Source organism: Homalodisca vitripennis, chromosome 7 (genome assembly GCF_021130785.1).
Source record: "Homalodisca vitripennis isolate AUS2020 chromosome 7, UT_GWSS_2.1, whole genome shotgun sequence".
In the NCBI taxonomy this organism is placed as follows: domain Eukaryota; kingdom Metazoa; phylum Arthropoda; class Insecta; order Hemiptera; family Cicadellidae; genus Homalodisca; species Homalodisca vitripennis.
The window spans coordinates 139,082,364-139,104,097 of NC_060213.1; the positions used below are offsets into that span (position 1 = coordinate 139,082,364).

General features: G+C 43.0%; 1 protein-coding gene across 3 annotated transcripts in view; it reads left to right on the forward strand.

Annotated features, from left to right (window-relative positions):
- LOC124366414 (transmembrane protein 47) overlaps nt 1-21,734 on the forward strand; it is a 431,582-nt gene that overhangs the window by 253,025 nt on the left and 156,823 nt on the right. The gene's annotated exons all lie outside the window — the stretch shown is intronic.

The window sequence follows — 21,734 nt, forward strand, 5'->3', positions numbered from 1 at the left end:
AATGGAAAAAAAAATAAGAAAATAATGTAAGTAGCTATCGGTTAGTTTCTTGTCAGGCTAGAATCTGGGTCTCCACACATGTAGACATAGAGATTGTGTTGAAATCCGAAAAGGGCAGTAAAAAGGAATGTGGCTTCGATGTTATCTGAGAGGCAGGAATCACCCAAGGTTTTAGTAGACATGTTGTAGCGGTTCCTAAGTAATGTAACGCCTGGTGCAGCAGTCCCGAATGAATGTGATACTTGGTCCAGCGGTCCCGAATGAATGTGATACTTGGTGTAGCGGTTCCTAAGTAATGTTACGCCTGGTGCAGCAGTCCCGAATGAATGTGATACTTGGTCCAGCGGTCCCGAATGAATGTGATACTTGGTCCAGCGGTCCCGAATGAATGTGATACTTGGTGTAGCGGTTCCTAGGTAATGTAATGCCTGGTCCAGCGGTCCCGAATGAATGTGATACTTGGTCCAGCGGTCCCGAATGAATGTGATACTTGGTGTAGCGGTTCCTAAGTAATGTAACGCCTGGTCCAGCGGTCCCGAATGAATGTGATACCCGGTCCTGCGATTCCTAGGTAATGTAATGCCTGGTCCAGCAGTCCCGAATGAATGTGATACTTGGTCCAGCGGTCCCGAATGAATGTGATACTTGGTGTAGCGGTTCCTAAGTAATGTTACGCCTGGTGCAGCAGTCCCGAATGAATGTGATACTTGGTCCAGCGGTCCCGAATGAATGTGATACTTGGTCCAGCGGTCCCGAATGAATGTGATACTTGGTGTAGCGGTTCCTAGGTAATGTAATGCCTGGTCCAGCAGTCCCGAATGAATGTGATACTTGGTGTAGCGGTTCCTAGGTAATGTAATGCCTGGTCTAGCGGTCCCGAATGAATGTGATACTTGGTGTAGCGGTTCCTAGGTAATGTAATGCCTGGTCTAGCGGTCCCGAATGAATGTGATACTTGGTGTAGCGGTTCCTAGGTAATGTAATGCCTGGTCCAGCGGTCCCGAATGAATGTGATACTTGGTCCAGCGGTCCCGAATGAATGTGATACTTGGTGTAGCGGTTCCTAAGTAATGTAACGCCTGGTCCAGCGGTCCCGAATGAATGTGATACCCGGTCCTGCGATTCCTAGGTAATGTAATGCCTGGTCCAGCAGTCCCGAATGAATGTGATACTTGGTGTAGCGGTTCCTAGGTAATGTAATGCCTGGTCTAGCGGTCCCGAATGAATGTGATACTTGGTGTAGCGGTTCCTAGGTAATGTAATGCCTGGTCTAGCGGTCCCGAATGAATGTGATACTTGGTGTAGCGGTTCCTAGGTAATGTAATGCCTGGTCCAGCGGTCCCGAATGAATGTGATACTTGGTGTAGCGGTTCCTAAGTAATGTAACGCCTGGTCCAGCAGTCCCGAATGAATGTGATACTTGGTCCAGCGGTCCCGAATGAATGTGATACTTGGTGTAGCGGTTCCTAGGTAATGTAATGCCTGGTCCAGCGGTCCCGAATGAATGTGATACTTGGTCCAGCGGTCCCGAATGAATGTGATACCCGGTCCTGCGATTCCTAGGTAATGTAATGCCTGGTCCAGCAGTCCCGAATGAATGTGATACTTGGTCCAGCGGTCCCGAATGAATGTGATACTTGGTGTAGCGGTTCCTAAGTAATGTTACGCCTGGTGCAGCAGTCCCGAATGAATGTGATACTTGGTCCAGCGGTCCCGAATGAATGTGATACTTGGTCCAGCGGTCCCGAATGAATGTGATACTTGGTGTAGCGGTTCCTAGGTAATGTAATGCCTGGTCCAGCAGTCCCGAATGAATGTGATACTTGGTGTAGCGGTTCCTAGGTAATGTAATGCCTGGTCTAGCGGTCCCGAATGAATGTGATACTTGGTGTAGCGGTTCCTAGGTAATGTAATGCCTGGTCTAGCGGTCCCGAATGAATGTGATACTTGGTGTAGCGGTTCCTAGGTAATGTAATGCCTGGTCTAGCGGTCCCGAATGAATGTGATACTTGGTGTAGCGGTTCCTAGGTAATGTAATGCCTGGTCTAGCGGTCCCGAATGAATGTGATACTTGGTGTAGCGGTTCCTAGGTAATGTAATGCCTGGTCTAGCGGTCCCGAATGAATGTGATACTTGGTGTAGCGGTTCCTAGGTAATGTAATGCCTGGTCCATCGGTCCCACATGAATATGAGCGTGGTTCAGCGGTCTCGAATGTATGTGATGCTTGGTCCAGCGGTCCCGAATTAATGTGATACTTGGTGCAGCGGTTCCTAGGTAATGTAATGCCTGGTCCAGCGTCCCCGCATGAATGTAATGCCAGGTCCAGCGGTCTCGAATGAATGTGATGCTTGGTCCAGCGTTCCTAGGTAATGTAAAGCCTTGTCCAGCGTCCCCGCATGAATGTAATGCCAGGTCCAGCGGCTCCTAGGTAATATAATGCCTGGTCCAGCGGTCCCGAATGAATGTGATACTTGGTTCAGCGGTTCCTAAGTAATGTAACGCCTGGTGCAGCAGTCCCGAATGGATGTGATACCCGGTCCTGCGGTTCCCAAGTAATGTAATGCCTGGTCCAGCGTTCCCGAATGGATGTGATACCCGGTCCTGCGGTTCCTAGGTAGTGTAATGCCTGGTCCAGCGGTCCCGCATGAATGTGTTGCCTTGTCCAGTAATTTCCGAATGAATGTGATGTCTTGTCCAGCGGTCCCGCATGAATGTGATGCCTGGACCAGTGATTTCGAGGGAATGTGATGCCTGGGCCGGTTTGCATTTTAATGATGGGTCCCACACAGCAGCGTTATAATATGCTTATAATGCATTAACATTTTCCACATCGTAAAATTTTAAAAGCGCTTAACGTTTATCTTATGACTGGATTTGACGGGAAGCAAAATCTTAATTGTGATATGGAAATGGTAATTCTATCTTTAATGTCTCTCACTACAGTAAGCTGTGTGAGTGTAGAGTGTTGTCTTTGGGGGATTCTCGATTTAGTATACCCCTAGTATACGGGTTGTGTGTACCTATATGTTCTGCATTAACGGAATTTTATTTTCAGCATTCTTGGCAGTAGTCTTATGAAAGTTATGCCTAACGCTTATTAAATAAAATACGTGATTTAGATAGGATGGTTAGTAAAATTTATTTAAATTGTCAGGTATTTATTAGATATTAGATATGGAGACATTAGTATACTGCAATGTACGTTTGAGATAAACAATATAAAATAAATATATATAAAATATGCTAATATATTAACAATCCATCTTCACTTGTAACGTTGTACAATATGTAACGTATTTATGTTGTTTTGTACGATTATTAGGTAATCAACTTTTCTTAAAGTTAACAAGATTAATTTATATACATAGTATAGTTTTATTAATAATAAAATCGCTTTGATCGCACCAACAAAGTACATTTTTGGAATCGTATTAACTGGACGTTATCTGTGTTCAAACAAAATGCTTCAAAAGGAAAATACTGCGAAACGTTAAAGAAGTGGTCCCTAAGGAATGATTTAGCTGAATAGCAGTTGCATATCGCTGACAGGTATTTAGAAAGTAATTTCCCTACGTCAACAGAGATGATCTCATAATTTGTGTAAAGGGAAAGTTAAATGAAGTTTTCCAGTGAAACTGAACAGACAGAGAAGCTGTTATATCTTGTGACCACACCCCCCCCCCTCGTCGTGCTTTCCCGTGTAATTTGTGACCACATCAATGTTTGATGCCGCTCTGGACCGCTCTCTGGTGAACTAACCTTTAACCTAGGCATAGTGATTCAACATATGTCTGTTTTGAAGTGAAAGTAAACAGACAGAGAAGATGTTATATCTTGTGACCACCACCCCCCTCGTCGTGCTTTCCCGTGTAATTTGTGACCATATCAATGTTTGATGCCGCTCTGGACCGCTCTCTGGTGAACTAACCTTTAACCTAGGCATAGTGATTCAACATATGTCTGTTTTGAAGTGAAAGTAAACAGACAGAGAAGATGTTATATCTTGTGACCACCACCCCCCTCGTCGTGCTTTCCTGTGTAATTTGCGACCACATCAATGTTTGATGCCGCTCTGGACCGCTCTCTGGTGAACTAACCTTTAACCTAGGCATAGTGATTCAACATATGTCTGTTTTGAAGTGAAAGTAAACAGACAGAGAAGATGTTATATCTTGTGACCACCACCCCCCTCGTCGTGCTTTCCCGTGTAATTTGCGACCACATCAATGTTTGATGCCGCTCTGGGCCGCTCTCTGGTGAACTAACCTTTAACCTAGGCATAGTGATTCAACATATGTCTGTTTTGAAGTGAAAGTAAACAGACAGAGAAGATGTTATATCTTGTGACCACCCCCCTCGTCGTGCTTTCCCGTGTAATTTGTGACCACATCAATGTTTGATGCCGCTCTGGACCGCTCTCTGGTGAACTAACCTTTAACCTAGGCATAGTGATTCAACATATGTCTGTTTTGAAGTGAAAGTAAACAGACAGAGAAGATGTTATATCTTGTGACCACCCCCCCTCGTCGTGCTTTCCCGTGTAATTTGTGACCACATCAATGTTTGATGCCGCTGTGGGCTGCTCTCTGGTGAACTAACCTTTAACCTAGGCATAGTGATTCAACATATGTCTGTTTTGAAGTGAAAGTAAACAGACAGAGAAGATGTTATATCTTGTGACCACCACCCCCCTCGTCGTGCTTTCCCGTGTAATTTGCGACCACATCAATGTTTGATGCCGCTCTGGGCCGCTCTCTGGTGAACTAACCTTTAACCTAGGCATAGTGATTCAACATATGTCTGTTTTGAAGTGAAAGTAAACAGACAGAGAAGATGTTATATCTTGTGACCACACCCCCCCCCTCGTCGTGCTTTCCCGTGTAATTTGTGACCACATCAATGTTTGATGCCGCTCTGGACCGCTCTCTGGTGAACTAACCTTTAACCTAGGCATAGTGATTCAACATATGTCTGTTTTGAAGTGAAAGTAAACAGACAGAGAAGATGTTATATCTTGTGACCACCACCCCCCTCGTCGTGCTTTCCCGTGTAATTTGCGACCACATCAATGTTTGATGCCGCTCTGGGACCGCTCTCTGGTGAACTAACCTTTAACCTAGGCATAGTGATTCAACATATGTCTGTTTTGAAGTGAAAGTAAACAGACAGAGAAGATGTTATATCTTGTGACCACCACCCCCCTCGTCGTGCTTTCCCGTGTAATTTGCGACCACATCAATGTTTGATGCCGCTCTGGGCCGCTCTCTGGTGAACTAACCTTTAACCTAGGCATAGTGATTCAACATATGTCTGTTTTGAAGTGAAAGTAAACAGACAGAGAAGATGTTATATCTTGTGACCACACCCCCCCTCGTCGTGCTTTCCCGTGTAATTTGTGACCACATCAATGTTTGATGCCGCTCTGGACCGCTCTCTGGTGAACTAACCTTTAACCTAGGCATAGTGATTCAACATATGTCTGTTTTGAAGTGAAAGTAAACAGACAGAGAAGATGTTATATCTTGTGACCACCACCCCCCTCGTCGTGCTTTCCCGTGTAATTTGCGACCACATCAATGTTTGATGCCGCTCTGGACCGCTCTCTGGTGAACTAACCTTTAACCTGGGCATAGTGATTCAACATATGTCTGTTTTGAAGTGAAAGTAAACAGACAGAGAAGATGTTATATCTTGTGACCACCACCCCCCTCGTCGTGCTTTCCCGTGTAATTTGCGACCACATCAATGTTTGATGCCGCTCTGGGCCGCTCTCTGGTGAACTAACCTTTAACCTAGGCATAGTGATTCAAAATATGTCTGTTTTGAAGTGAAAGTAAACAGACAGAGAAGATGTTATATCTTGTGACCACCCCCCCTCGTCGTTCTTTCCCGTGTAATTTGTGACCACATCAATGTTTGATGCCGCTCTGGACCGCTCTCTGGTGAACTAACCTTTAACCTAGGCACAGTGATTCAAAATATGTCTGTTTTGAAGTGAAAGTAAACAGACAGAGAAGATGTTATATCGTGTGACCACCCCCCCTCGTCGTGTTTTCCCGTGTAATTTGCGACCACATCAATGTTTGATGCCGCTCTGGGCCGCTCTCTGGTGAACTAACCTTTAACCTAGGCATAGTGATTCAAAATATGTCTGTTTTGAAGTGAAAGTAAACAGACAGAGAAGATGTTATATCTTGTGACCACCCCCCTCGTCGTTCTTTCCCGTGTAATTTGTGACCACATCAATGTTTGATGCCGCTGTGGCCTGCTCTCTGGTGAGCTAACCTTCAACCGAGGCATAGTAAATCTACCTATGTCTGTTGATTGACTGTTATCCAGGTCGGATTGATTATAGGACTTACTATTTTTTTACACGCAGCTCCGAGGGAGTTTTACAGAAAACATGATCTATCGCCTTTACCTTTTATTTCAATTTGTTCAAACCAGTCTCATATGTTCTTCTGTTGTCATTAGTTGATAAGATCTGCATTAAATTAATTACTCTTAATTGAATCTAATAATTTCTTTAATTTTTTTTATCATAGTCTATTCAATCATTTAGTGTATATAATTAAGTAAATTGTGTAGCGGGTACAACGGTTATAGCTCTTGCGGTTATGCCATGCTCAAGCAACGTCGAGCGTGGCTGCTGCTGGGATGGGTGGCCGCTGAGCGATCCTGTCCTTGCAAGCAGCCCGCCTGCCCGGCCATTGGTGGTGGTTCGGAAGGTTGGTCTCCATGTTAAGTATTTGACAGGGCTTATTAACCCTAACTTCGCCTGGTAAAATAAGACATATTTTTTTTACTTTACTTTACTTTTAATTGTAGCTATAACCCCAGTTAACTCTGTTAAATAAGGGAATAGAATTACAGATAAGAATGACTGAATTTTCTAAACAGAAGCTACCCCAAAACTCTAATTACATGGTCAAGTTTATTAGGTGTGAAACTACAACAACAAAAGTTAACAATGTATAATATTAGTTCTTCTTTGTTTTGTCAACTAATGTTTCATCAGCTGACTGGTGTCACATGGCTTTATATATACTCCACAAACTCAATGTCATGTTTTGTTTCTTGTTAAAAAAATGTAAATGGTAACAATGAAGAATGTTAAATAAGTATTTCTTAGTAAACATATGTTCAACCAGCTGACAGCTGACATATTGCTTTAAATTTATTCAACAATCCCTTTTATCACTTATGGTTTTGTAAAACAAATGTAATGTAAAACATATTGTTCATAGTACACTTATACGTTTTAATTGGTCGGTGGATTGTAAATCTTCCCCAATCTTAAAAAATGTTGATGGTATTTTAAATTGAGAAAAAAACACAAAATAATGCAAAGTTAGTCTAAATAATATTAAAACGATCGTATACACTGCAAAATTTAATTTCTAATATGAGACTTTCAAGAATTCCAAAATGTTATAATGCTGTTACACAGTAATTACCGTATTGGATAAAGATCTTTGTTCAGGAAATATAATAAATACTTTGTTTTTGCTATTTACATCAATAGGAATAGTCGATACAACGAATACGAAGATGGAATTGTATCCACAGTACTATTGTTAATAGTATCCTAGTGACATGCAAGCGCTATGGGTCGTGCATTGCGGGTGATTGTTTTACGCTCTATTTAGAACTTCCAGTGATTCAATACGCTAGCGTAGCAGCGCGCCGCTACTCGAGACAGACTTCATAGCCATTCTGTTTTCTTATAGTGTATTCACTTGATATGTCAGTTTATACTCTCTTCTCTATCCATACTATGCGGGAAAGTGGAGTGATGGCTCAAGATGAAATATGGGCGAGTAGAATGTGTTATACGAAATTATCACACGGTACAAATGTATGAATACCAAGGAAAAGTATTCTTTCAATTTTGGTTTTTAATCCATGCATGTTCTAATTTTTACATATACTCATACAATTTTGATTTTTTAATTTATACTTTTATTTTGTAGGGTGCTGTATCTACTGAAATTTTATTTTATTCAATTATAACAAAATTGGTATTTAAGGGAAAACCGCCCAAACCACTTCCCCGGGAACTGAACTCCTGGTCTCTGATCAGGGAGGCCAGCCTTATTTCTTTGCTAGGTGGACGTGAAGGTTTGGTGAAGGCAGTTGTTAAATGTTGTATGAAATGCGATGGAAACCGTGATAAGAATTGTCTGCGTGTCACGTAAAATATCATCAAACAAAGTAGTCGCTCAAATGTATACTTTTATTTATGTTGAAATTAAAATATTCCCTAAATATCACGTTTAAACACCTAAAGCTTTATTACTAAAAGGCTTTTAGAAGTTTTACTTTCACTAACCATTACATTACGTATACATAAATTAAACTTAAGTAAAATTGTGTTTTACATAATTACATGTCTTAAATTGTTGTAAAATTGCAAAATACGTGGGCATTATTGTTTGGGCGTTTATATAGTTGAGCCTCTAAAGACGTGAGGTGAGTAAAGCAACTAAAACAAGTAACACCCTTGCACGGCTCGAATATTGATGTGCGACGACTTTAAAACCAAATATATCATCAAAAGCATAAATAACGAAAGAAAATTTCTGCGCTGTTTGTAGGAATGGTTTAAGGGCATTCATTTTTTGAGTGGAACGGTTACCACTTTTGGAAACAAATTGAAATTAAATACTGTTACATCGATTTATCACTTTCATAAACTTCTTAATGTAATAGATACTTTATGGGTTTTACAAATTATAGTAACGTATTTCCAACAGGTTTAGATCTTGATTAACATTAAAAGTGATAAAAGCAGGTCAGGTGTAATAGGCGTTTGAATTAATTACTCGTGCATTTCATTAAACACTCTAGTTTATTACTCGTCTATTTCTAGAAGAGTTATAGACTTTTAATTAATGAACTACTATCTATGCTTAAAAGGATTTTTCTTTGCGAATTGCATATCGTGTACAAAATTAAATTTCTTACAAAGAGATGATCTCGCTTATTAATGAGAATTTACTGTTATTTGTTGTAAAAATTTAACAACGGATTTAAATGGCACTCAAGGTTCACTAAATAATTTATAAATTTTCTTTGAAACGCCTTTACCCCATAATATTTTTTACCGTTGTAAATAAGCTTTTCCAGATCTCAGCGCATCGAAACATTGCTCCATTGCTCACAATTACTGAGTTGTGAGATATTTGATAGAGCTAGTAATATAAATCTGCTTATAACAGAGAGTAGAAGGGGAAGCTCAAAAAATCAGCTATCAATATAACTTCTTTTTCGTAGGCTGCCAGCTTTTTAAAAATCTAATGTTGTCTTATTATTTTCCACTTTTACACACTCTCGTTGTTTAATAAGTTTGTGAATCTTCTTCCGCTTAATTTTTTGTAAGTTAAAGAACATTTCAATACCAAAACTGTAGGGCTAAACAATGGTCGGGCAACCAAAAGGCAGAGGTTAGGTCCCTAAGCGAACTTTTTTATTAATACACTACGGTTTGAGGATCACGTTAAATCACAAATATGAACACATAGATTTCGAAAAAAATTAAATCCTCTGTAAAAGTTAGAATAATTTGCAAAACGAAAGGTCCGAAAGTATCGTTACCATTAATGTTCAGCTACATTTCACCTTCCCCTTACTGCAGCTTCTGAAATCAGACGCTGTCACAGACGTGACTCTTGGATTCTGGAGTTTACATCCGTCTGAAGAGTAAAAAAAAGTCGATGACATAGAACCTCAAACCGAACCCTTGCATTCTTTTCACATCAGAGTTACCTAAACTACAAATCAGGTCATCAGTTCCCTTTGAAAACGGCAGGATTATAAATGTTATGACAAATTAATGTTCCCTCCGTGCGAGGAATTTGGTTTAAACCAATCAGATTTGCGAAACTGCATAGAGAGAAAGTTAAATGAAGTTTTCCAATGAAAGTTTAACTCGCCGGGAGAGTTGTTCGCTCCTGTGACACCTTCCCTCTAGTGATTTACATCCACATCAATGTTTGACGTCGCTCAGCTCCACTCTCTGCTGGGGCGGCGTCGACCGGCCCGTGTGTGGGGCGTCGCGACGTCTTCCTTCTACCTGGGGATAACGTTCAGTTCAACATAGCTCATTTTTCTGCTCCGAGACGTGGACGAGTCAACAACTCTACTAGAGCGACCACGGATGAAGATGGATGAAGAGGGATCTGCCTCGGCGGTCTCAGATGGCGGAGCCGGTTTTACCGGAACCGCTGGCGACAACTACTGGGGTCCCGCGCGGCTTGCCAAGCGGGCCCCGGCGCTGTCTGCCCAAAAGGCCTTTTACAAGGCCAAACACACCGCTGGACGTCCCAGCAACACCAATCCACCCGGGACGGGAGATCAGGGCCCGGGTGAAGTCCGGTATTTACCGGAGTCCTGTCTTGCGATGTGCCAGGTGAGCCCGCCCCGGGTCAGCCGACCGGGGCCGCGGGATCCCAGCACCGCACTGCTGCTCAGGCCAGCACACATATTCCACCCGGGACTTGTCAGGGCCCGGGTGAAGTCCGGACTACCCCGGAAAGCTGCCAGGGTGCAGCGACTAAGGGCCAGGGGAAACCTGCGCCGGTCTGAGGCCCAAAAAAGGCCTTTCTAAAGGCCACTCTACAACACCGGGGATCTCAACCCCAGTGGCCCCAGACCATGGTGCCAGCTACCCCTGGGGCCAATTCCGGCTCATCAGGCCGTCCCTGCCGCGGGTCTGCGGAAGCGGCAAGCGGCCCCAGCTCCGTCTCTTCCACCGAAGAATCGACGGACGGACACCGCTGCCGGAGAAGACATGGAGGTTGAGCGGGGCCCCCGCATTCCTCCCATCATCATGGACGTCCCCAAAGGATGGGGCTCCCACGCGGTGACCCTCAGACAGCTGCTGGGAGGAGACTTAGAGGCCGTCTGCACGGCCAAAACTCTCCGCCTCAAGACCTCCACCGTGGCCCACTTCAGGTCCCTGCAACGTTACCTTCAGGATCCAGGGGCTGAAGTTTCACACCTTCGCCATGGCCAACGAGAAGCTGATGAAAGTGGTCATCAGGGGTCTCCCGGCCACCCTTACTCCCTGAAGAAGTTCCAGAGGCCTTCAAGTGCGAAAACTACGGCATCGTCGAGGCAAAACTTCTTAAGACCAGGAGAGGCCACACCTCACCAGCCTCTGGATTGTGACCCTGAGTGGAGGAGACGGACTCCGGCCACCATCCGATGTCTACAGTGTCCGCACTCTGTTCCACTGTAGACTGGGAAGTGCGAAAATACACTAGGCCCGGGGGACCGGTCCAGTGTCATCGATGCCAGGGCTTCGGGCATGGCTCAAACCACTGCCAACCGAGAGCTCCGCTGCGTCCGCTGTGGAGAGGGACATCCGTCCAGCCTCTGCCCAAAGGAGTCATCCGCCCCGGCCAGATGCTGCAACTGCGGTGAAGGACACAACCGCCAACTACCGAGGCTGCCAGTGCTTCAAGAGAGAGAAGCAAACTCTCTTATGCCGCCGCAGCCAAGGCACCGCGGAGGGCTGCACCCGCCAAGGCCGAGCCTCCAAATCAGCGAGACGTCCCACCTCTACATCTGAGGAGGACACAGACGAGGATGGGTTTCAGCGAGTGAGAAGTCGCCGCCGCCACCGCCTCCCCCGAAACCCGGCGAATCGTGGACCCCACACTCCACCACAGACCCCGGCTCCGGAGCGCCAGAAACCCTCCACCAGCCAGACTACCAGGAAGGAAAAACGCTCCTGCACCTGCCACCCCAACTAGGCGAGGCCCACACCACGAGTCAGGGCTGGAGATGCCAAAATGCGACACCCACCGCAGACACCTCAGCCCCACTGCCACCCACGACTGAACCCGCGGCTAAGCAGCCCGCTGTTACCTGCCTCAGGATCTCAAGGCAGGGATCACGGAGATCCTCTCCCAACTAACCACCATGGTAGGAATAATGTCGAGACTACTCGACTTACTCAACACCACCCATGGGTAGACTCAGAATTGTAAGCTGGAACGCCGACGGGGCAGCGGGAAAGCGGCAGGAAACTCAGCCAACTACTGGACTGACATGGACGTGGATGTGGCACTTCTCCAGGAGACACACTTCAGGCCGACGGACAAATTCAGCATCCCCAACTACCAGGTGCTCCGCACCGACAGGCAGCTTCAGGGCATCAGGGCAAGCGGCGGCACAGCGATTCTTGTCCACCGGCGAGTGGCTCACCGGCTCCTAGTCACACCTCCTGGCTCTGGGGGCAGAGCTCAACCCGGATCGCTGTCCACCACAACGGGTCGGAGCTAGAGCTGACTTCTCTCTACAACCCACCTGGGAGGAAGCTTAAACCTCGCTGCCTGGACGCCCTGCTTCGTCCTGACTCCCCCGCGCTCGTCGCCGGGGACTTCAATGCCAAGCACCCGGACTGGGGATGCCGGAGGCCCAACAACTCCGGAAATGACCTCAAACGTCTCCTGGAGAACCGTCACCACGTCCAACTACTGGCCCCTACGGAACCGACTCACTACCACCCACAACGGACATTTTCAACCCGACATTCTTGACTTCGGCCTAGCTGGATCACTGAGTGGACACATCGAGGTATTTGCCGTATCCGACCTCTCGTCAGACCACGTGCCAGTTGTCTTCGACCTGCCTGACGATGGAGCTCCAGCCTACCCTCCAGCTCGCTCCACCAAGGTCAACTGGCACAGGTACGCAAACTACCTCGCCGACAGACCTCGGCCTCCACCAACTCCAGCCGAGTCATCAGACCAGCTAGACCGTCAAGTACTGGAACTTACAAACAACCCTCCAGGAAGCAGTGACCGTCTCCTCATCACCTCTCTCACGGGTAAACTTCACTCCACCTCTACCTGAGGACTTGAGAGAGGAGATACGTCTGCGCCGTAGACTGCGAAGAGAGTATCAGCAGTCCCGCTGTCCCCACGCCAAGCACACCTTCAACCGCCAAGCCAGGAGATGCACACGCCTTCTGGCAGAACACCGAGCGGGCCGCGTGGGATGGACTACGTGGAACACCAGGCTGACGGTGGTGTCGGCGGCATATGGAAGATCTCCAAGGCTCTCCGAGGGGAAAAGAAGACCATTTGGACCTCTCCACGGACAACGTGGAATCGTCTACTCCCCCGAGGACAGAGCAGAAAGCCTTTGCCGACACCATGGAAGATCAATTCTCTCCACACGCAGACATCTACGACGAGGACACCTGCGAGGCGGTCGAAAACTTCCTCGAGGACTACTCTCCTGACTCCACAGACCCACTGCCACTCGTGACCACACTCGAGGTGAATGAAACACATCCGACGACTACGCCCGAAGAAAGCTCCCGGCCCTGACTCCCTGGGAACACCAGCCCTGCAGAACCTGCCTGGCTTGGGTGATCGTCACGATCACCTGTATTTTCAACACCTGCCTGCGCCTGGCACACTTCCCCACCATCTGGAAGGACGCCAAGGTGATCATGATCCCCCCCAAGCCTGGCAAGGACCCCCTCTTTCCGGAGAACCACAGGCCAATCTCCCTGTTGCCCGTGCTCTCCAAGATCCTGGAGAGGATCATCCTGTCAAGGTTCCCAGAGGAGTTTTTTCAACTCTATCAGGACCGAACAGTTCGGCTTCCGGAGTGGACACTCCAACCACCCAACAACTTCGCCGAGTCATCAACCACCTCTCAGGGGCGATCGAGAGGAAGCACCACTCCACTTCGGTCCTGATAGACGTCAGCAAGGCCTTTGACAGAGTGTGGCACGAGGGCCTACTTTTCAAAACTCACCGAGTCTCCGCTGCCAGGAAAGATGTTCATGCTACTCCGGAGCTACCTCCACCGTCGGACTTTCTCCGTCCATGTTGCACGATCAGCCTCCACGTCACGGCCAGTCTCCTCCGGTGTGCCACAGGGGTCGGTACTTGGGCCGATACTGTACCTGTGGTACACAAACGACTTCCCAGTCGCCCCGAGGGTACAGCTTGTCTCTCTACGCAGATGACGCGTTGCTGACGGCCACCTCTGCCAACCTGAGGATGGCCAGAATATACCTCCAACGACAGCTGGATCTTCTGGAACCCTGGCTGACCAAGTGGAGGATAAAAGTCAACGTGGACAAGTGCGAAGCTATAAACTTCACCCGACGACCGAGGCAAGCCGATGGACGACATCTGACTCTAGGCGGAGACAACATTCCATGGAAGACGAAAGTCAAGTACCTGGGGGTACTCCTGGACAGTCGACTGACACTGACACCCCACGTCACGAGAACCTGCAGCCTAGCAAGGAAGGGCTTTGCAAGCATCAGCCCACTGCTCTACTCCACGAAGCTACCGACCAGGACAAAGGTCCTCCTCTACACGGCCCTCACGTGACCAGTGCTCACGTACGCGGCCCCTGCCTGGTACCACCTCACCTCCAAGACCGCCAGGAGACAATTGCTCGCGGTCCAGGGCGTGTGTCTCCGGAAGGCAACTGGGTCGCCCTGGTTCGTGAGGAACACCGTGATCAGAGAGTCCGCCAACATCCCGACCATCAGGTGCTTCGTGGGACCGCTTGACATCCACCTTCGAAGAGGCTGCAGAATCCTCGCCGTGGGAACACCTACGGACACTACGTGCCCAGGAGGTCCCCCAACTTCGTCTTCCTACGGACGACTGACGGACTACTACCAACACTACACTTACTAGATCACTGACAGGGCAGCGAGAGCTGCTAGGGCTATGACCCGTATAGTCATTGGGTAAAAGCCAGACAACGGCAGAAGCCCAACTAGACGTGGAGGACACCCCTCCACAATCGTACAGACTTGGACTTGGACTTGGATCAACATAGCTGGGGACCGTATTTTATGTATCCAGTTTACAATATTTATGGATGAAGTAAGTTTGGAAAACTGTGAAATGCAGCGTCCGAGCGTATTAATCTGTATTCTCTTTGTAATGTTTTTTTTCCGTTTTCAACTGCGCCGGCGTCGCTGTCATATTTGAAACTGTTTTATTTTGAAGAAACAGTAATATGGAATGGAGACACAGCAGTCGACACAGTGCAGAGTAAATGCTCCTTTCGTGGATGTTTTGAAACTTTTGGAGTTAACTGAAGCAGAATTGCGAAATCAGATTCGTCTTCCTGCCCCTTATTTCAGCCCGATGTACTCGAGCAGATTCGTGTTTTATAAAGTTCAGCGCTAACACGACTTATCAACAGGAAGAAATAGGTCGAAAGTTTCCTAGGTAGGGTGTGTGACCTCGGAATTGAGTGTATGTAATTTGAAATATGTATAACGAATGCGTGAGGATATTTAAACATGAACATGAGATGTGGCACTTTAAATGCTTATTACACTCAGCTTGCGTTAATATATCATTTTCCAAGTATTTCAGGTTTGGCCTTGGCGGTTGCTTTTGAGTCTTCATTATCCTGAATTTTACTTGCCAGATAGTTTATTGGGTTTTTTCATGGCTGGAAAGGTGAAAGACAGAATGACAAAATACAATTATTCATAAATGTTAGAAAAATTGAAATCTAGCAAAAACTCTTTTAGAGCACAATTACATTGTAACGTGAAAATGTAAAATAGGAGTCTTTAAAGAAACTGAACTTAAAGTGCTTACAAGCAGAGAAATAATGATTTCAACAGTTTCAAAAGAGGCGAATATTTAAAAGGAATTCACAGGCGGAGTTACAATATTTCCTTCCATTCCGATGAGTAGTGCCAACTTTGAGTTTCACAAAGACGTAAAAGCGTCTCTGTCTTCGTCAATTGCAGCTATTGCTCAGTTATAATACAATAAGTCTACAGTCACTCAACAGTACAGACCACCGAGTATGTGGCGTAAAATGACAAACTGTGCAAAAGCGAAGTGAATTACATATTATAATGCTGTTAATTTGGTGCATGAGCTGTGGCATTTTACAAACTACACTATCGTGTAGAGAGTGCAAGGACTGTTCTAGACTTTGCAATGCTTGTTAAAAGCAACACGTGGTATGGTTTCCCCTTTTTATGTACTAGCTAATGTCTGCTTCTTAGGAACTATAGTCCAGTAACCAATTTGCGACGAATGGAGTACGTATCTTTCTTTTGTGTGAGGTACGAATCATGCATATTTCCAACCAATGTGGAGAGCTCATTTTATATTGGTAACCTGCCGCAATAAAACAATCAATCTTTAATCCCTTCCCGCCAAAACTCAGAAGTGGATTTCTATAAGACCTCTTTTGGAAGGTGAAGACCTCTAGTGGTCCGTGGAAGCGTTTGTGCTCATGTCTGGTGACAAGTTATTTGGGAAATCCATTTTCAGTGTAGGCCTACTATAGCGTCACATTATTTCCAAAGTCAAACTCATAAGTAGCCACCAGCCATCATTTGTTAGCCATCAGTGTTTGTCACATCACCTCAAGCCATCGATAAAGAAACCTTTTCACTCGCAGGTCCTGGTATTTGTTATCATTTGTATTCATCAGATGTGAAAGTTTAGTCTACAGTTGTCTCTCTCTGATTCTATAGACATGTTGTTACGCCACAACATATGTCGCATAACGGGCTTCGCTAAGGTTACTTGCAAAATTTCAAGGCTGCAGCTCATGTCATGTTCTTGAGATTCCCTGTTGACATATAGACAAGCAGAGAGTCATACAGAAAATATATTTTTACATTCCTCCGCCAGACAAAAGATAAATTGTGTAACAGTGATAGGCTTTAATGACGATCAGCCAGATTCATGCTGTTCGATCATCGAATTCCTTCTTTCATAAATTAAATTTCATACAAAAGTTTAAGTCTGCATATAGTCTTTTCTCGACATATTTTGCCACATGATACACTCACATTCGTCATAAAAGTTCCCATGGGATAGGGAGGTACTACAACACTAGAGTGCACTGTAATCAAATTTCGTCACCAAATTTTAAAACTGACTTTCCACTCTGATGATATTTTTTATTTTTACTGTATAAATAAGCTACATGTTTTAATACATCACATGACTGTACTCTCATATGACTGTACTCATACTTTTCTCGTTTCCATCATGGTTACCTATAAGATCAATGTAAAAATATTAGCGACCGCTCAGCCAAATCACGTGGAGTGAAATGCGTCATTGTCGAACTCAGTGTTGCTTGCATAGAAATGAAGCTTCAGTTCGTTTTAAAAATATCTTCCGGAGAGATAGATAGACAGCAAAATCCTTTTTGCACCACTATTAAACTGGCTTCGCTGACGCTCAGCAAATTAACTTGTCACCAGACATGAGCAAAAACCCTTCCACGGACCACTACAGCCACCTTCCAAAAGAGGTCTTATAGAAATCCACTTCTGAATTTTGACGGGAAGAGATTAAAGATTGAGTGTTTTATTACGGCAGGTTACCAATATAAAATGAGCTCTCTACATTGGTTGGAAATATGCATGATTCGTACTCCACACAAAAGAAAGATACGTACTCCATTCGTCGCAAATTGGTTACTGGACTATAGTTCCTAAGAAGCAGACAACATTAGCTAGTACATAAAAAAAGGGGAAGCCATACCACGTGTTGCTTGTAACAAGCATTGCAAAGTCTAGAACAGTCCTTGCACTCTCTACACGATAGTGTAGTTTGTAAAATGCCACAGCTCATGCACCAAATTAACAGCATTATAATATGTAATTCACTTCGCTTTTGCACAGTTTGTCATTTTACGCCACATACTCGGTGGTCTGTACTGTTGGGTTATGTTGAGTGACTGTAGACTTATTGTATTATAACTGAGCAATAGCATCAATTGACGAAGACAGAGACGCTTTTACTTCTTTGTGAAACTCAAAGTTGGCACTACTCATCGGAATGGAAGGAAATATTGTAACTCCGCCTGTGAATTCCTTTTAAATATTCGCCTCTTTTGAAACTGTTGAAATCATTATTTCTCTGCTTGTAAGCACTTTAAGTTCAGTTTCTTTAAAGACTCCTATTTTACATTTTCACGTTACAATGTAATTGTGCTGTAAAAGAGAGTTTTTGCTAGATTTCAACTTTTGTAACTTTTATGAATAATTTTATTTAGTCATCCTGCCTTTCACCTTTCCAGTCATGCTACTGACCAATACATTATCTAACCAGGAAATTCAGGATAATCAAGAGTTAAAAAAGCAACCCAAAGGCCAAACGCTAATTACTTGAAAAATGAGATATTAACGCAATCTGAGTGTAATAAGCATTTAAAGTGCTACAGCTCAAGGCCATGTTTAAATATCCTCACGCATTCTTTATACAAATTGCAAATTGCATACGCTCAATTCCAAGGTCACACACCCTACCCAGGAAACTTTCGACCTATTTCTTATTCTGATAATTCTTGGCAGCGCAGAACTTTATAAAAGACAGATTTGCTTCTGTAAATCGAGAATGAGGATCAGGAAGGACCCGAAAACTTGCAATCCATCCACGAAAGCCGCATTTACGCCGCACAGTGTCTATAAAAGATGATTGCTGTGTTTTATAAAACCTCTGTCTATCCATGTATGTTCAAGATGGGTGTCGGTGCTAAGAAGCACCATTCTTTGGACCAGCGTATGTCTTTGGAGAACCCGAAGAGCCAAATTTTAAACATTTGTACTATTACAAGTTTTCCTTGTTGCAGTTTTAGTTCAGAAAAGGACTTTTGTTTTTGAGGTGGTGCCGTGGAGTTTTGGTTAAGGAAATATTGTTTTATTTTAAAAACATAGTTTTTTTAAGGTACTACCTTGAAGACACAAAATTAGAACTTTTTTATCAATTCACGTGGTATTACAGACACGATACTTAGGCATTTTTAAATGCTCCCAAAAAACTACTGAAGGTAGAAGTATAGCTTCAGGGAGTGATGTAAATTTTACTCATTTATGACTTAAAGAAATTATGTTTGTTCATTCTAATAATGTTATTTAAATTCGAAAGTGCCTTTGTTTGTTTTGCTTTCACGTATTAACTATTCACCCGATTGCACTGTAATTGTACATGGACATTCTCAGGATTCTTGGTGTAGTATAGACCTATGCTTATTTCGAAAACCACTCCGAACTAAGCCCCACTGGTCTGTAAAGTAGCAAAAATCCCACCTTGGTCTTTAAAGTTGTGTAATATTAATTGAAATATCCTGTTAAATGTAATCCATGTTCATCAATATGTTCATTAATTTAATCACTATTTTCAATTTTGTTACATTTATAGTATGAAAACATAGAATAAACTTGATAGTAACAACACTTTTTAATACAACCTTTTCTGTAATTTTTTGGCAAATGTTAAATATTAAATAAAAAGTTAGATCTAACTTGTAGTATACATTTGAAGATCCATCTTTGTTGTATTTTGACAGAAGTAGGCTTTTCAGACCTGTAAGTTATTTGTATTTTCTTGATCTGGAAAGAAGGCAAAATCAACTATGAACAAAAAATTCTAAGACCGAAGTAAATTACAATGGCCATAAATAAACACGTTTTGACATGTTTTCTTGGTCTTGATAATAAGGCAAAATCAACTATGAACAAAAAATTCTAAGACCGAAGTAAATTACAATGGCCATAAATAAACACGTTTTGACATGTTTTCTTGGTCTTGATAATAAGGCAAACTCAACTATGAACAAAAAATTCTAAGACCGAAGTAAATTACAATGGCCATAAATAAACACGTTTTGACATGTTTTCTTGGTCTTGATAATAAGGCAAAATCAACTATGAACAAAAAATTCTAAGACCGAAGTAAATTACAATGGCCATAAATAAACACGTTTTGACATGTTTTCTTGGTCTTGATAATAAGGCAAAATCAACTATGAACAAAAAATTCTAAGACCGAAGTAAATTACAATGGCCATAAATAAACACGTAAACACGTTTTGACATGTTTTCTTGGTCTTGATAATAAGGCAAAATCAACTATGAACAAAAAATTCTAAGACCGAAGTAAATTACAATGGCCATAAATAAACACGTTTTGACATGTTTTCTTGGTCTTGATAATAAGGCAAAATCAACTATGAACAAAAAATTCTAAGACCGAAGTAAATTACAATGGCCATAAATAAACACGTTTTGACATGTTTTCTTGGTCTTGATAATAAGGCAAAATCAACTATGAACAAAAAATTCTAAGACCGAAGTAAATTACAATGGCCATAAATAAACACGTTTTGACATGTTTTCTTGGTCTTGATAATAAGGCAAAATCAACTATGAACAAAAAATTCTAAGACCGAAGTAAATTACAATGGCCATAAATAAACACGTTTTGACATGTTTTCTTGGTCTTGATAATAAGGCAAAATCAACTATGAACAAAAAATTCTAAGACCGAAGTAAATTACAATGGCCATAAATAAACACGTTTTGACATGTTTTCTTGGTCTTGATAATAAGGCAAAATCAACTATGAACATTTAACGTTGGAAATATAGTTTTCACTTGATAACAGAAGTGTTCATTCACACGTGCAACCCTTATGAAATTGCGCGTGAAGACGCAGGTAACTGCCAGTTAAATACTATAATATGTTTTTCATTAATTTGGTTTCTTGATACAATTATTTTCTTAAATACAAACATGTTACTCCCGCCTATTAACGTTTATATCCACAGTAACTTATGTATGGGTAGTATTATGGTACATTATATTAGCGTGATTATACGAGTATAATATTGCTCCTCCTAGAATGATGAATAAGTTGTTATATTTATTTTCATATCTTCAAAAATGGCATCTAAAAGAACTGAGAAGAAATGGTTGGAATGTTTATAAAATGTTTAAATATAAATATTAAATATAAACATATAAATATTAAATATAAACATAAAATAAAATCTATACGACTATTAAATGAAACTTATATGGGAGTACAAGTCATTTTTTTAAATTTAAATGTCACACAATAAAACTATTGTAGATGTAAGTGATAGTTTTAAATATAGATTTTGGATTCTTCCAAATGTCAATTTTTCATATTTAGTATGAATGATATATCAATATGGTAAGCGTGCGTTACTTGAATTAATACTGTTTTTGAAGTGTGTTAACAACATAGTTTTTGTAGTTTATAAACTGGGAATTTAGTCCGCTATGGTTGTTATCCATTACAAATATATGATCAAATTGAGAACTGATAATCAAGTACACAATATCGGGGTCAAATTTCCCTAGTGAAAGTGTAGAGGACATACAAGGCTGTTTGTGACCGTATCCCCGCCCTCCTCCGCCACCACACAAAGTTACTACCACGTCAGTGTCTGAAGCGTCTCGGCGGACAGCCGTCGACCGGTCCCATAGCGTCGCGACGTCCCCGCCTCTCTCGCTCCGTAATTACTGCCCTATTTGCTCAAGGTCCCTTGTTTACGGTTTTACCCGGATTAAATTTCTAATTGCGGGGTTGTTTCTGCACGATTAGTTTTCCATGGCAATTTTTATTTCATATTACATGTGTGTGCATTTACAATAATTGGCTACAACACATGATGTAACAGGAGGCTAGAGAAAAATGTGAAGTTAAATGCTTTTTGTGGAAGCCTGTCTCTTCAAGGGCTGATAATGTTAACGTACCGTGTAAAGTTTTAGATCTAAGTGTAGATTACATAGCAAGTGTACTCAATAATAACAATTGTAACATGTCGCGAGGCTATTACAAAATAAATAGAACATTCAAATTTATAGTTCATGTCGTACTCGTTTATCCCCTGAGTACAGATTAACATACAGACAATCATAAACTAAAGTAATTTTGAAAAC